At 44.9% G+C, this 16,651-nt stretch overlaps 1 protein-coding gene across 2 annotated transcripts in view; it reads left to right on the top strand.

Annotated features, from left to right (window-relative positions):
- The window catches only part of DMXL2 (Dmx like 2), a 122,471-nt gene that overhangs the window by 2,042 nt on the left and 103,778 nt on the right, over positions 1–16,651 (top strand). The window lies entirely within an intron of this gene.

Raw genomic sequence — 16,651 nt, 5'->3', positions numbered from 1 at the left:
GGGGTCCCGACAGTCATTTACCCGACGTCGGGACCCCGACTGTTAAAACACCGACACACGGGTTCCCAACGGCCACCGGCTATTCTCCCTCGTGGGGGTCCACAACCCCCACGAGGGAGAATAGAATAGGTGGCGAGCATAGCGAGCCACCGTGCCTGCAGCGTGGCGAGCGTAGCGTGCCTGCAGCGTGGCGAGCGTAGCGAGCCCGCAAGGGGCTTTGTTGCGCTCGCCATGCTGTCTGAGTTCGGCCAGTCGGGATCCCGACTGTTGGAACCCTATACCACACCCAACAAAAATTATGTTTTTTAGAACAATTTTGAAGTCCCCTCCCTATAACGTGTAATTTAATCTAATGAAAGTGGCTGTTCTATCATGATAGGTGGTTTGACTTTGAAGTGATGTTTTACTCTTCCAGTTTGCAGGGGTGTCCAACTGCACAGCTGTAACAGGGGGTATTGAGGCATTCACTGTGTTTCATAAATGGCATTAAAATGAACTGCTGCCATGGCAAACGTACATGATTAGAGGCTGGGTTTCAAGGGGTACCACAGAGATTTTTTTTATGTTGACAGGTTTACTTCTAGTTAGATTATATTTTGCACACTGTGCATGATAGATACAGCATACATTATTTTCCAATGCAATGCTTTTCCTGTCTGTTACAATGTTATGGAAAGCGTGTTCTGCAGCCTGGTCCTTTGCTTGATGCACTGCAGTACTGCAGACACCACAGCATGTATAAGGTATATCGGTAAATGCAGTAATGTAGAAAAAAGTCTGGCTAAATGTTTCAAAGCATATTATATAATTATGCTTGTTTATTTTATATGTTCTAAAGAAATTCTAAAAATGGGGCAGATGCTCTAAGCTTCAAAAGTTGTAAAACAGAGAGTGATAAAAAACCAACCAATCAGCTCCTGTCTGACATTTTTCAAACACAGGCAGGTGGGAGCTGATTGGCTAACTGTTTTTCACTCTCCATTTTATCACTTTTGAAGCTTAGTACATCTGGCCCAATGTTACATACTTTATGGGACTTTAATCCTTTTTTGAGAAAAAAACAGTATATGTTTAATTTTACAGATCTTGCGGTCACAGAATTATTTTGATTTTTAAAATACGTAAATAATAAGACTTGCAGTGTCTGAAAAAATGGAGGTGGAAATGCTTCCAATGGCAAGCACACAATGGTTTGTTAGGGGTCATTGAAGCCAATGGTTTTGTCTCCCATAACCATTTATATACTTTCCTAACATTAAGTCATCAGCATGTATCTTGGCGCCACTTGGTAAAGGGGCCTTACGTTGTCTTATGGTGGTAACATTTTCAATTGGGTTGATGAATGCAAATTTTTAATCACATACAGTACCTGTCATTAAATGGCCTACCTAACAGCTGTGCATTTTCTATCACACAAGTTCAATTGTTTAATGTATTTTGCAAAAAAAAAAAGTTGTTTAATAGAATTAATACAATGGATATTTGTGAAAAGTGAAAGAAGGGACTGTCTTTATATTTGTGCAGAGTAGATCAAATTTGGTCAGCAGAACAGTAGCTGGAAGGGCGCCAAACAGTAGGTAATTTTAATGACTGGCTAGACCAGTTGGTTAAAAGACATACCTATATATCTTAATGAGAAAAAAGAAACTGGTCAGACCTCTCAGTGCTGTAGCCCTCTCTGCAACACAATGGTAATAGTGTAACCAATTATTGATGAATGTGAAACAAAGTATCCTTTTACAGAACTCTAGTAAACAAGTGTGTCTCCTTTATGTTCCTTCACATATTACATCCTTTTGGCAAATACAGCCAAACCACGCATCCAAGAGTCAGACACTTACTATATACATATTATTTTAAACAAATCCAGCAGAATTATTATTTTATTAAAATAAATAAACAAATGTAAACATTTTTTTAATGACCATTGGTGGAAGCATTGATGTTCAGACAATCACAGACTAACGTTTCTAAGTGGATGCTAAAGTTGATTTTATTAACATTAATCCTGGATGCCTGCAGAGCTGAGTAGACACCCGGCATACACAGCGGCTACTGCTAATTTTACTCTTCCCGGGCGCCAGCAGTGAGCAACAGACGCCGGGCATAGGCCCTTATTCTGGTTGGTGCGGCCAGAGCCGCACACGGGGCTCCGGCCGCACAAACCAATCCCCACCCACCCTACGGATCGCCACGGCCGTCCGTACACGGACGGCTGGCGATCCGCATAAAAATGGTGGAGGCTACGCCTCCACCATGGTGGGAGCTGCCCCCTGCATTCGATGGTCGTCGACCATCGAAGGCAGGTCCGCACGCCGCGGCAGCTCCCGCAAGCTGAGACCACACGGACAATCGTCCGTGTGGTAGCTTGTATGGGGGCTGAAAGCTGACATCCGGCGACGTCAGCTTTCCGCCCCCATGAGTTGCGTCATGGCCTCATTACCATGCATACGCCCCGCGTTTGCATGGGAACGCCCATGAAACGCGGGGCGTACACATAGGGAAATGAGGGCATGATGCCTCTCACGCCCCTATACGCCCCCTTTGCGGCGGACGAAATACGTCTGCGGCGAAGGGGGCTGCACATGCGCAGATTCACCTCTGCGCATGTGCAGTGTAAAAACATCGGCGGTACGGCCGCACGCGGGCCGTACCGCACGAACTAGAATAAGGGCCACAGTGTGGTCTTTTTTGCACTACACTTTCCTGTGCACACAGGCTGATGAAAAGGACTGCAGGCCCTGAAACTTTGACCTGCATCTATTTTTTTTTTTATTCATAAAGGACCATTTGAAAAATCAGTGTAGTGCCGCCACTAAGTTCCTTGGGTCACTGGTAATTATATATACAGGATATATATTCAGGAAGGCACTACGGTAGTTGCTATTTTATCCAGAGTGCCAAGCTAATTGGATTGGATAAATTGTGTCTTTTTAATGTGCTTGTCTAGCCCCCATCTTAACTAAAAATAGGTTTGACAGCTATGCCAAAACCCATTTAAAAATTGGGTGTAGCCTTTTGGTATCTAGGCCACGCTCATTTTTGCATGGTGTCGGCACTTTGTCTTACCAGAACATACTTTTTGGCTCTTTGCCTCTGATTGGTTGGCCACCCCTGGTCTAGTGTGTACGCACTCCAGCGGTCATCAGTGATGTGTTCCTTGTTGTCCCCGCTGTAGGGCTGACGGAACACATCACTAATGAGGGTCAGGCCGCTGAATGCAGCATGGCGGCCACATTGTTCAGTCAGTCCCTGCTTCGACAAGTGTGTTTTGAACTTGCCGATTAAGTGAGATCCAAAGGTTAACGGGATACGGTCGAAGTGTCGACCCCAATTAGGTTGACAGTCATTAGATCCACAGACAGCTAGATCAATAGGGTTCTAGGTCAACATGGATGAAGGTCGACTGGTCTAGGTCGACACAATTCAAGGTCGACACATGCGTTAGGTCGACATGGGTTAGTGCGACAGTCAAAATATCGACATGGGTTTTTGTTTTCTGAGCTGTCAAATGCCGACAGGCGGTATTTCATGCCCTACCATCCACTAGGGCATGATGGGAGAATAAAATAGTTTGCCAAGTGTAGCGAGGCACCGTGCCTGAAGCATGGCGAGCAAAGCGATGCACTTTAAATTTTGTCCATGTTGACTGTCTTGACATTCAGGTAAAAAAAAAAGTCAAAAAACCCATGTCGACCTTTTGACTGTCAACCTAACCCATGTCGACCTAACGCATGTGTCGACTTAGACCCCTGTCGACCTAACGCTGTCTCCCTTGCTGACTGTCGACCTATTGATTGTCGACCTATTGACTGTCGACCTAGTTGGGGTCAACAATTCAATCCACACCCGGGTAAACCCTCTGTTCAAACCCCATGACCGTTTCTGCATGTTCTGCATAGTGCTAGAGCAGGGGTGGCCAACCGGTCAGAGGTAAAGAGACGAAAAATATCGGTAGTCAAGCTAAAGAGCCGACATAATGCGTGCGCCGAAGGCGCATGCGCCCAAAAAAGGGGCGTAGTCTATTTTGACTCCTTGGGTGGGTGTGATACAAATATGCCTCCAATAGTGCAGTGCCATATATACATATGCCCCCAATAGTGCCAGATACACATATGCCCCCCACGGTGCCAAGTATGCACCACACGGTGCCGTGTATGCCCCCACAGTGCCAAAAAGCTGGTATGCCCCCACAGTTCCACAAACTGCTATGCCCCCACAGTGCCACAAACTACTATGCCCCCACAGTGCCACAAACTGCTATGCCCCCACAGTGCAAATTACCCAGCAGCAGCACTCACCGTTGTTGCTGCTGCTGCCAGGCGGGGAGAGGACAGTATGGTGCCCCCCTGCAGTCCTCCTGTCATGTCATCGATGGGAGGAGAGCACAGCACACTGCGCGTCTCCTTCCCTCTCACTTTCCTGTGACTGGGCCGCCCACCACTCAAAGCTCGCTGGCCCACGAGCTGATTGGCGGACGGTCCAGTCACAAGGATGCACAGTAAGGGGTAGGAGAGATGCGCGATACGCGCTCTCCTCCCCTCATAAGGAGAAGGGATTCAGGGAACCGGCGGCAGGGGGGACTGGGACAGACGGTGGACGGCGGGCAGCAGTGGGAGCAGGAGCCACACTTTACAAGGGGGAGAGCCGCATGAGGCTCAAGAGCCACAGGTTGGCCACCACTGTGCTAGAGGGTGGTAAGCTAGGACTAATGTGACTGGTTGTGTTTATTGTCAGGAATCACAGTAATTATGATAAGCACACTGTCCGTGTGCATCACTTACTGGCCCGCTGGTGCACTCTGTACAAACAGAGTGACTGCTGGAGTTGTTTGGCATGATGTCCCTGTGTCTGTTTCTCACGTTGTTACACGTCGCCCGACGTTGTTTCAAACCGCACTGGACATGTGTGCCGTCATGCCACCTGCGATCATCTGAACGGTGCTCACCTATCCAGTAACCCCAGTGAACCCAAGTGCGATCACATGAGACAGGTAGAACCAGGTAAACTCTCTTCCTGATTTTGCTCAAATTGCTGTTGTGGCCAGCAGCCAATAAACAGGCATTTAAGGGGATATAAGCAGGCCTCCCACAATCCTCCAGCACCTTCAACAATTGTCTTCATCCTGTGTTTGTGGCAGTGAAGTTCTCAGAAGGCTCCAGGCTTTTTCCGGTATACCAGCTATTCAAATTCTGCTGCTGTTTACTTCTTGGTTATTCTCCTACCGCCAGATTGACTAGCTTTACCATCCCTGCTTAGCATTTGCAAGTCTCTGTGCCCGGTCCAGGATTCCTCAGTGCAGACCAGCCTGTACCATCAGTATCCAGTCCAATATACCTGTGCCATCAGTACCCAGCCCGATATACTTGTGCCATCTGTAACCAGCCCGATACCACCCAGTACCTTTGGCAACAGCTCTGATTACATTGCTGTAAAATCAGTTCATAGAATTCAGAGACTGGCAGAGGGCCCTTGCCAGACTATCTGGTGAAGACCACCGTCAGGTTTAGACTCCATGCCTTTGTCAGAATATTCGGCAATTCTCTGTGTTACAGTACTCATCCCCAGTATATGCACCACTATATCAATTCTCCCCAGTTCCGTTACCCATCGGTGTCTACTGACCCACTTCGGTCACAGCCTGGAACACAGCGCCCCCAAGACCTGACATTTATCTGGTTAGATTAAAGAGGTATGGGAACACGTTCATGCTTAGTGAAATCAGTTGTGGGTCAGATATTTAAATGTACAAAATATTCTTCCTACCCATGGGCCAAATGTAATAGACAATAGCCTGAGAGAGTCGGGTAATTTAGCCACGAGGCAGCACCTTCATAATTCCCACTCTAAATAATGTTTTAAGTGAGTATATAATGTGATAAATGGACCCAGTTGCGGTTTTCTTGTACCACTAATATCCCAAATTATTGCACATCATTTTACAGAAACCCGGTATATTGTGCAGTGTGAAAGCACCTTAGTTGGAATAAGCCAGCCTGAATAACCCAGCATTTCATCTTAGGTAGTAAGTAGGGTTGAACATATGTACAACCCAGCACATGGTGCTGTGTGAACGGGTAAGCCCGGTATATGCCACATGGCACCTGGAAAGGACCTATTTACAAATACCCGGGTGCAATCTGTCATAGTGATCGGAAAGGGGTATTACTGAACAGATTATCAGCAATCAAGACCAGTCGTGAAGAGGTCTGTTGAATTATGACAAATTTGTACTAATAAAAAAGTCCTATAATAACACTACTCAAAAAATAAAAAATCTCTGCATTTGGCACATGAATGTGTTTTCACCGTATCCAATGATGTGGAATTTGGTTGAAAAATCTAATTTTCTTTATCATGTCACAATTACTAGATACAAACAACAAAAGCGGTAGTTGCTACAAATGGAGCCATTTTTATTGATCCGGCTCGCCAATCGCCGCGCAGCGCCCCATTCCTAACAATAGACGTGTGCGTTTGTCCACGTGTGCTGGTTCGCTAGCTGCCAGATACAGGTGTCTGGCACGCCAGCAGACCCGATCAGAATGTCTTTACAGTATATCTGAAAAAGTATGATCACTGAAAATTTCAAAACTGAAATATTCTGATTGTATAGGTAATCAGCTGGTCGCAGGAGCAAGCTCCAGCGATTAGAACGGGGCTGAAAACGGGAGTGCACACCCGGCGATTTATCGCTGGGGCACACTCCCATCACTGGCAATATGGTCGCCAGCGACCATATTGCCAGCGATATCAGCCCCTATCGCTGCCGTGTGTACAGGGCTTAAGAAATAGTGAGATTTTGGTATATAAGGAAATGGTCAAGTAATTTTTAAATAGTTGAGATGGTCTTACATTTGTGAGAATGGTGTTATTTTTGTAAAAATATATAAATGTATTAATAATAATACAATAATCCGTTGATAAATGGATGTTTGTTCTCCATAACCACCCATTTGTATTTGACTACGGTTGTATGTAAAGGTAATTTTAATGAAAGAATATTTAATTACTGTTCATGTGTAACATTACAACTACACATAATTGACATGGATAGTGCATCCCAGTGTGTAGGATGGCTTCAGTGTAGAAACTCCTGGGTTGCTGACTGATCCCGTTTTCAACAATGTCCTGCACTTTGTTGCCACAGGTGAACCGTTGACCTTTAACTGATTTTTTTTTTTTTTAAGGGGCCGAAGATATAGGAGTCAAATGTAGAGATATCAGGGCTGTATGGCCTATGTTTAAGGACCTCCGATCAAAATTTGGCCTGCTGATCTAAAGTCTTATTGGCCACATGTGGCCTAGCATCCTGGAGCAGCACTATAGCTCCGTACACAGGGAGCAATATGATCGCTGAGCAATATTGGCTTAATATTGCTCAGCAATCATGTTGCTCAGTGTCCCGTTTTCAACAGCGACAAGAGATGGGTGCTGATGAAAAGGAGACCCTGCCGCGGGAAACAGCTGATCGTCACAAAGCCGACGGGGGAAGCCGCTGGTCGCAGGACCATTGCAGGGCTGGTGATGGGAGCGCACTCCCAGCCACAGTCACCCCGCACACACAGTGATATGGTCACTCAGCGACCATATCCCCAATGATTTTTGCTAGAATTGTGTGGCTTATCCCTTTCAAGAGCATTTCTCTGCGCTTGTTTTTGATGGTCTGTTTCAGCCTCAGCTTGTTGTGGATTATGCGATGCACAGTTACCTTGCTTATCGACAGTGCAGCAACAATTTCATGTTTGCTGATCCAACGATTCTTGTGAACGAGATCCTCCACAGCCAAAATTGGGGCAGGATTGGTGACAACGTGCTCTTGCCCGGAAATTCTTGACGCTCACCTTCTCCGTGAAGAAATTGGATAACAGTTCTTTTCACTGAACTGGAGGATTCCATCATGCATCCGACAACTTTCCAGGAATGAAGAAACTGAGGCAAAGCCGTTCACTACACATGCACAACTGGGAAAAACACCCTGCCATCTATCGGCAAACCCACTGTGATTAGCTACAACAGCGCTACAGCAAAAGTCATTTGGGCACACCTTACAGTGTATTCATTTATGAAATACCAATAAAACTACAGTAGTGCTTAAAACTGTAGAACCTAAACAATCCAAATTAACCATAAAAAGTAAAGACATTTTGTTTAGCAAAGTATTATGTTGATCATTTCTATTTGCACAGTGTCTCATTGGTCTGGCCAGAAATAAACCAGCAGTAGTCCCCCCATCATTGCAGGGTCCCAGAATCCTTGGTCGCGATGCTCCATTATGAGTATATCTTGCTGAAAACATTACCCCTGTTCATCGCATATGCTACCCAGGTTGTCAAAGAAACAGTGCAGATGGGAATGTAAAAAAGTGAATTTTAAGTATTATTTTAAGTAATTCTGCAAGCCTGGTTCTTGTAGCTGTCCAAAAGTTATTCACAGTGGTCACATAGTTCGCCTCTTTACAGTTCCCTAAATTACACACACAGCAGCCATGGATGAGAAGCAGCCAACTAAAGTTCCAATCCTTTTTACATTAAATATTTAATTTGTCAGCAGTTTACTTATTTCGGGCCAACGAATATGCTTTTTAGCTTTGCTTTACTTCAGGGTCTTTTCCTTCACATAATTGAAAACCTGGATTTTTTTTAATACAGAGCTTTTAGTAAATTCTTCATTAGAACCAACTTGGAAAGCGGAGGTAAACTGATTTCATGTGTCTCTGTGAAATAGGGATTTTTAGTGTCTGCTCATCCATAAAGGGAATGTGGTCATTGACAGTCAAGGTTGACATGTATTTGGTCGCCATGGTCAAAAGGTCAACACAAGCAATAGGTTGACATCGAAAAGGTAGACATGAGTATTTCATGTTTTTTCCATAAAAAAAAAAAAGGTGGTTTTTCATACTTAACTTTACACGTGGAGAATATAATCGTGACCGAAGCATGGCGAGCAGGACGGTACACTTATATGGTGTCTATGTTGATTTATGCAGATATAGACACAAAATATGAAAAATTCATGTTGACCTTTTCATTGTGTCGACCTTTTGACTGTTGATCAATAGTGGTCGACCTATTGACTGTCGTCCTAATTACTGTAGACCCTATGACCCATACCGCTCATAAACACAGAAAACAGCAAGCAACATAGCATCCAGCACTAAGGAGTGTCTTGCCCCAGAACCAGCAAGGGTACAAGCATGAGGAAGATAAGTAGGGAGTTACTAAAGACATAGAGGTTAAAACCCCATACCCCCGGTGCAATTCTGGCAAGAATTGCCGGGGAAATGGTCCCTGAGCTACCATATTCCTGTGCATACGGGGTGACTGTTGCCAGGAGTGCGCTCCCGTGACTAGCCTTGCAATGGTTGCAGGAGCATGCTCCTACGACCAACGGCTTCCCAGTGAACAGCTGTGTCCCCCCCCCCCTCCCTGCGGCTTCCCCCGGCAGTATCTCCTTTTCATCAGCGACCATCACTGGTCGCTGATAAAAAGGAGACACTAAACAATATGAGCAATGTAACATTTTTTATGCAGATACAGAAACATATTATGGCATGCCATTCTGGGATGCGGTCGTTAGGTCGATCCAAGAAAGGTTGACACTCCTTAGGTCGACATCGGAAGGTCGATAGGGACTGAAGGTCGACAGGGTCCTCTGGTCAACCGGCGGAAGGTCGACAATGCAGAAGGTCAACACTTATTTTTCGATTTTTTTATTTTATTTATTTTTTGGACACTAAGTGTACCGCTGCGCTTGCGATGCTTAGGGCATGGTTGTTCTATTCTCCCTCCATGCCCTAGTGGATGGTAGGGCATGAACTACCACCTGTTCTGAAACCACAGTGGGGAAAAAAATCAAAAAGACTTTGTAGACCTAAGGACCCTGTCGACCTTCAGTCCCTGTCCACCTAAGTAGTGTCGACCTTTTTTGGGCCGACGTAACGACCGCATCCCAGAATGACATGCCACATATTTTAATCATCAGAGTCTGCTTGTGAATCTTATTCACATAGTGATATAAATACTGTAAGACACCTTTTTTGCAAAAAAAATACCTCTGGTGCTAGTAAATGATGAGAGAGGACACACCTGTACCTTATAATATAAGCAAATAAATTATTTTTTTATGCACATTACTGCAGACCACAATAATACATATCTGGATATTGTTTACATATTACTTAAGGAAAATCTAATCATACATATGGATTGAAAGCTTTATAATATTGATTCAGTTTGTGTGTGATATATTATTGGACATTGTAGGTTTTTAGCATGTTATATTGGTCTATCATGGCTAGTTAGATAGACGTCAAGACAGGTTTAGCACCAAATCAGTTTTGTTTTGTTGGGTGTGTACTATCAGATCACTCTTGCCAATTTGATAAATGCTTGTACTGACTAAGCTATTATTAGATTGATGTGCATCTGTACACACTGTTCAATTCTAGAACAACGTGTACTTTTCTCAGATCTCTTCAAGGATATTTTGAGGTCAAGAATTAGACAGTGTGTGCAGCACAAAATATGTCAACCCCTGGTCTAACAATCAAGGGGTGTTTTCAACCAATTATGGTTGTTCAAGCCAGGAGCGGTGTGTTTCAAACAACAACACCACACCTGATTTCATTGCTGTCATTGAGTATCAATGCAAACATATTCTAACATTATGGTGGAGTTTTTAACAAATTACAATCTTGGGCAATTGGCACAGCATAAGACAACATTTTACAGCAATTTTGGAAATTAAAAAACCCCCAAGGTTTTGCCGGGCGGGGCAACTAGTGTTAAAATAAAGGGTAATCAAAATTTAAATCCATGGTCCATACAAGCAGCGTTAAACAGTAATTGACTTATAAGAATCTGATACAAGGGTTATAATCTAGATTCCTGTAGATGCATAGGGCCTATCCATTGCTCATACGGCATGTCAACAGCATTCAATACAGTAATGCATGCTGGCATGAGCATGTCTGCCAGTAAAGCTGGGTGCACACTTGTCCAATCCTTGTTAGATCTGACTCCTGGCTGACTGGTGTGGACAAGTGTGTGCCCTTTATCAAATCACCCGCTATACAGATCCTGTTTGCCTGTCAGGTCTCTTGGCTTAGAAGCCAGACTGCTTCCCAGCTAACCAATATTGTATTATTTGGATGCTGAGACTGGTTCAGGTGGCCGATCTCCAGTCCCAGCAGTTCTGCACACTATTAGTGTGGTGGCCGTGCTGGATCCAGAGGGAACCCAGCACAGTCTGCTGATGCAGCGGACAGCAGCTAATAGTTTATATGAGCCTATTCTGGATCACTCGTAGTGATCCGAATTCAGTCCCTGCCCCGTTGGTCATGGTTTGCGCACTTCTGCAAACCCCGTCTGCAAACAGCTGCAGGCCATTCGCAGCGGGTGAGGGAGGGACAGTGGCAGCGCTGGACCATGGGAGCACCCAGCATTTTATGCTGGGCATTCCCATGGGTACCCGGGCACGCCGATGCCTGCTCGGGGTGAGTGGCTCAGCCGCCCGCCCAGTTATTTCCGGGTTTTAACAAATTAAAAATCAGGCTAACTTTTATTTGCGAAGGCAGGCAAAAGCATTCCATGGTTGGCGACCATTGAATGATTTCTCCTGCAGCCGTGGCATGCAAGGGAAAACTGGGGGGGGGGGGGGGTGAGCTTCCCACCTTACTAAGAAAATCAGAATTACCCCCATAGGCTGCTAGCAGCCAGGTGAAGAATAAACTAAGAGGATGCAAGACCTGGGAATGTAGTGGCAGGTAAAAGAGCTTAATGACTGCCCACTCAGGTGAAGCAGTTGTATATTACAGTATTACAACATTGTGTCAGAATTGCAGGCCACCTGTAAAGAACAACAATATTAGCATACCATGAAAGCTACACCCACCAACCCCTGGAGCCATGGGGCATATTGCTCAGGAGGGGAAACCCTATTTTATTTTTTGGGTCCTGACTCTCCAAAGAAATGCAGCCCTGGACTGACCGGTTTTGTTAATGTGATGACAGGGAGATGCTATACTGTGTCCTCCTGCTATAGCATTATCCATTAGCTGGTGCTGGTTGTTGGATTATAATGGGAACCTCATGCTGTTTTTTTCCTCTTAATTTCCACTACCAAATTAAAATCAGGGATTAAGGGGTCCAGGGCTGGTCTTTGTTTTTATGGTTAGACTTCACAATTTTTTTTTATTATGGACAACCTTGATATTCCCTGTTCCTGTCCTTCATGATGTTAATAATTCTCAACCTGCTCACTTCACCATTGTTAAGGAAATTCCACATTTTAGACCACAATCATTAATAGACCTTTCTCCCACGGACCAATTTATTTCTTCAGCAGATGCAGTTTGGTTGTCTACTAAAGGATTGGCCAAGTGTGTACGTACAGTATGACCTGGATGTAGAATCTAAGAGCAGGTTTGCAGTATGATTGCATAGTATGAACAGCCTGATTTGCCGAGGATTGATCAAGTGTGTACCCAGCTTAGATCTTAATCAGTGGCACCAGCTACTGTGTCTATAAAGGTGCTCACACACGGATAGATATCATGTACAATCCAATATAAAATACCCAATTTCCCTTGAAATCCAGAACACTCCTGATCAGAACACAGAACGATTGAGTAACGATCAGAGGGCAAAGAAGGGTCATTTAAGGGCTGAAACCCATATACCACGTCATTGCCACATTGTTCATCATGCCTACACATTAAACAATGTGTCCAAATCATGCACAATGAAGAGTTAATCTTTCCACCTGATGAAGGGATCAGCAGGCTGGATGAACGACTTGAAAGTTTTTAAATGATTGGACTGATCGGAATGATCGGTCGGAAACAGCCATATCTTTTAAAAAAATCGGTACTCTTTACCTATCACGGCGCCCACGATCTTCATCGCGGGCGTCGTGGGTAAAGAAATCGCGGTGATCGCGGGCATCGCGGCCAGTACATTAACGGCCGCGATGCCCGCGATCACCGCGATTTCCCATAGGGTTCAATGTTAAATTTAGTGCTGCCCGCGATTTTACATTCAATGCGTCAATGGCCGCGATTTGGCCATAGGAATTAATGTTAAATGGGCTACAGAGCCCAAATAGGCACAATTAACACTTAAATGTCCCCCCAAATTTGTAACGCCACCCCACGATCCACGGCAACCCGAAGCGTGGCGAGCGCAGCGGTACGCGTCCTCCGACCTTTTCATACCCCCACTATCCACGTGGGCGTGGAGTTGAGAATAGAATAGTGTGGCGAGCGCAGCGAGCCACCGAGCCCGAAGCGTGGCGAGCGCACACGGATACCTTCACAGGTAAACGTGGCCCTACGCGGGCTTCACAGGTATCCACGTCCCCTCGCGGGGCTCGCTGCGCTCACCACGCTTCGGGCTCGGTGGCTCGCTGCGCTCGCCACACTATTCTATTCTCAACTCCACGCCGACGTGGATAGTGGGGGTATGAAAAGGTCGGAGGACGCGTCACGCCGCCGCTCGCCACGCTTCGGGTTGGCGTGGATCGTGGGGTGGCGTTACAAATTTGGGGGGACATTTAAGTGTTAATTGTGCCTATTTGGGCTCTGTAGCCCATTTAACATTGATTCCTATGGCCAAATCGCGGCCATTGAAGCATTGAATGTAAAATCGCGGGCAGCACTAAATTTAACATTGAACCCTATGGGAAATCGCGGTGATCGCGGGCATCGCGGCCGTTAATGTACTGGCCGCGATGCCCGCGATCACCGCGATGGGCGCCCAACTAAGTAAAGAGTACCAAAAAATCTTAGCCCATGTAAGCACCTTTAAGAGTGTGAGAGCTCGACTGCAAGCTTGGTGTGCATTAATGAGTGCTACTATTAAATCACCTGAATAAATATACTGCTTGATCCACCGTTCACTTACAAAAAAAGATCCACTTATTGGATGCAGAGTAAAAATGGGGAATATGGCAGTTTAAGTGCTCTATTAGATTGTTCCTGCAGTGATAACTATGTTTACAATATAAAATAGTAGATTACCTTATCAGTCTGTGGCTAACATTTAAAGTATTGCTAAAAGCTTTTCCGGAAGCAACAAATTGTTAGCAGTGGTAGTCATTCTCTAGATTATTCACACCAGACTGAGCTCTTGGCACAAAGAGCAAATGCGGCATTGGTTGTCAGCTAGTGACGTTCATCTGCTCTAGGGTTCAGTATAATGAAAAATGCTAAGGCACCCTACGCACTTTGTTCTACAGTTTGTCAGGGATGGCTTTCTGCATTGCCGTCTACAATCTGTTCTCTCTCTTCAGAGTATGTGTGTCTGATATATATAAAACAAGATGTCGCTCTCCTATTAACATATTGGTTGTCATTTGGGGTACTTCAGTTAGGAAATTAGCAGGGGTCCCACATATATTGCACAGTTTTATGGCTGTATACACAATTAAATGACCAGCAATTCCAATACAGAATTTAGATATATTGGCATGTTGTCATCAAAGTTGAAGTTTCAGCCTGAAGTGTCTTCGTAAAGATGGATTTACTGGAAGTATGTCAGCACACACAGGCAACAGACTGTAGGCAGTGTACTGAATATGCCTCCAGGGCCCCCTTATATAGCACCAGATTTAACAAAGTAATCACCAGTTACAGTAAAGTATGTACTTATCCACTCACTGGTAATCTCACGGCTCGACTACTGCAATGTTACCCTCACTGGCATCGCTCGATCACAACTGGCTCCTCTCAAATCTGTTCTCAACTCTGCAGCCAGGCTTATCTTCCTCTCCGGCCGCTCTAATTCTGCCACTCACCTTCAACAAAATCTGCACTGGCTCCCATTCCCTTATAGAATCCTCTTCAAACACCTCACACTCACATACAGGCACATCTCTAATTCCATTGCTCCATATATCTCTAACCTTATCTCCATTCATACACCCTCCCACCCTCTATGGTCGGCGGACGACTGTCGTTTCTCCTCCACCCTGATCACTGCTTCCCATGCTAGAGTACAGGACTTTGCCCGTGCTGCACCCCTTCTGTGGAATGCAATCTCGCTCCATTAGACTCTCCCCAACCTTGCTAAGCTTCAAACGGCACTGAAAACTCACCTATTCATCAAAGCGTACCTTTCTGCATAAACTAGACTTGGGGCTGGTTCTCCGACCCCCTTCCTGCTTACATCTTACTATCAAGCCATCTCCCACTTTCTTGCACCTCATGTAATCTGTATGCCTTCCCTTCCTACTAGATTGTAAGCTCCTCAGCGCAGGGCCCTCTTCCCTCCTGTTGTCAAAGCCCTCTTCTCTTCACATGTCACTCACAGCTCTCCCATACTCAAACACTCAGTGACCATATTTGCCCGCATACTCCATCATTGGCCACAAGCCTCTAGTAGTACGTTGATTGAGTCCTCACTACTTATATTGAAGCTGTAATGTGTATTGAACTGTGGCGCTCCTTACCTATATTCTATTTTTGTTATTCAATGTAATTCAAGTTTTGTCTCCCTGTACTGTTCCTTTGTATGGTGCTGCGAAACACCTGTGGCGCCTTATAAATAAAATAATAATAATGCAACAGCTTTAACTAATAGGGATTACTATGGGGGGGTATTCACTCCCACCGCTATTCCCGATGAGGCCCTATTCAATGCTTTCTTCTCCGACCGCATTGAACAGGGTTCTTGGCAGAACGGGCCTGACTTAAGAAGCAGTCGGGCCCATGTTGCCAAGAACAGCCATGGATTGTCAAGCTCCCGGCTGCAGCTTGACAATCCACGACAGTATCTCGTAGCCACCCCCCTTTTCGCCGTTCGGCAGGCGGGACATTGAATCCCAACTGCCGATTTCACGTTGAGCCGTCCAAGAACCGGACAGGGTCACGGCTGTCGGGCTAGCCCGACAGTCGTGCCCCCTGGATTAAATATCCCCCTATATGTCTGTCACAAATGGCATTGCATTAAACTGATGTAATAAAGTAGAAAACAAACATTTAATATTATTTCTTTATATTCAGCATGACTTTTTAGACAGGATATCATTCACATAAGTCCCGACCCTATCCCAGTGGAGCTTACAATCTATATTCCCTACCACATGCACACACACAGACATTTTAGGGTTAATTTTGATGGAAACCAATTAACCTACCAGTATATTTTAGATTGTAGGAGGAAACCCACGCAAGCACGGGGATAATATACAAACTCTGCACAGTTAGGGCAATGGTGGGAATCAAACCCATGACCTCAGATCTGTGAGGCAGTATTAAGCAATCATTAGGTGTTGGTATATAGCCAGTGGCTGCTTTATTATACAATGTAAAAATCATGATGACCAGCGTGCGTAGTGTGCTTATCATAACATCATACACAGCAGGCACTGTTAAAACCCTACTGATATCAATGTGCCAATGACAACACGGTGATCTAAATAAACCTCACTTTTGACGTGCCCATTAAAAATATAGATAGCTGCAAAATGCCCATAATAAATGAGTATATATAGATGCTAATTAAAAAGTTAACTGTGTAGACTGGTACAATTTGATGCGTGTATGTACACAGTGAAACTAAAGAATGTCTACGCACTTGTATTTAAAACCAATAAACTCAATTTGCACTAAAAAGTTAACTGTGAAACTTATGTTAGAGTAAATGCTTTA

The sequence above is a fragment of the Crinia signifera genome, chromosome 4 (assembly GCF_055691185.1).
Source record: "Crinia signifera chromosome 4, ASM5569118v1, whole genome shotgun sequence".
In the NCBI taxonomy this organism is placed as follows: domain Eukaryota; kingdom Metazoa; phylum Chordata; class Amphibia; order Anura; family Myobatrachidae; genus Crinia; species Crinia signifera.
Note: the sequence above shows the minus strand (reverse complement) of the source record. Positions and strands in the feature narration are given on the sequence as shown.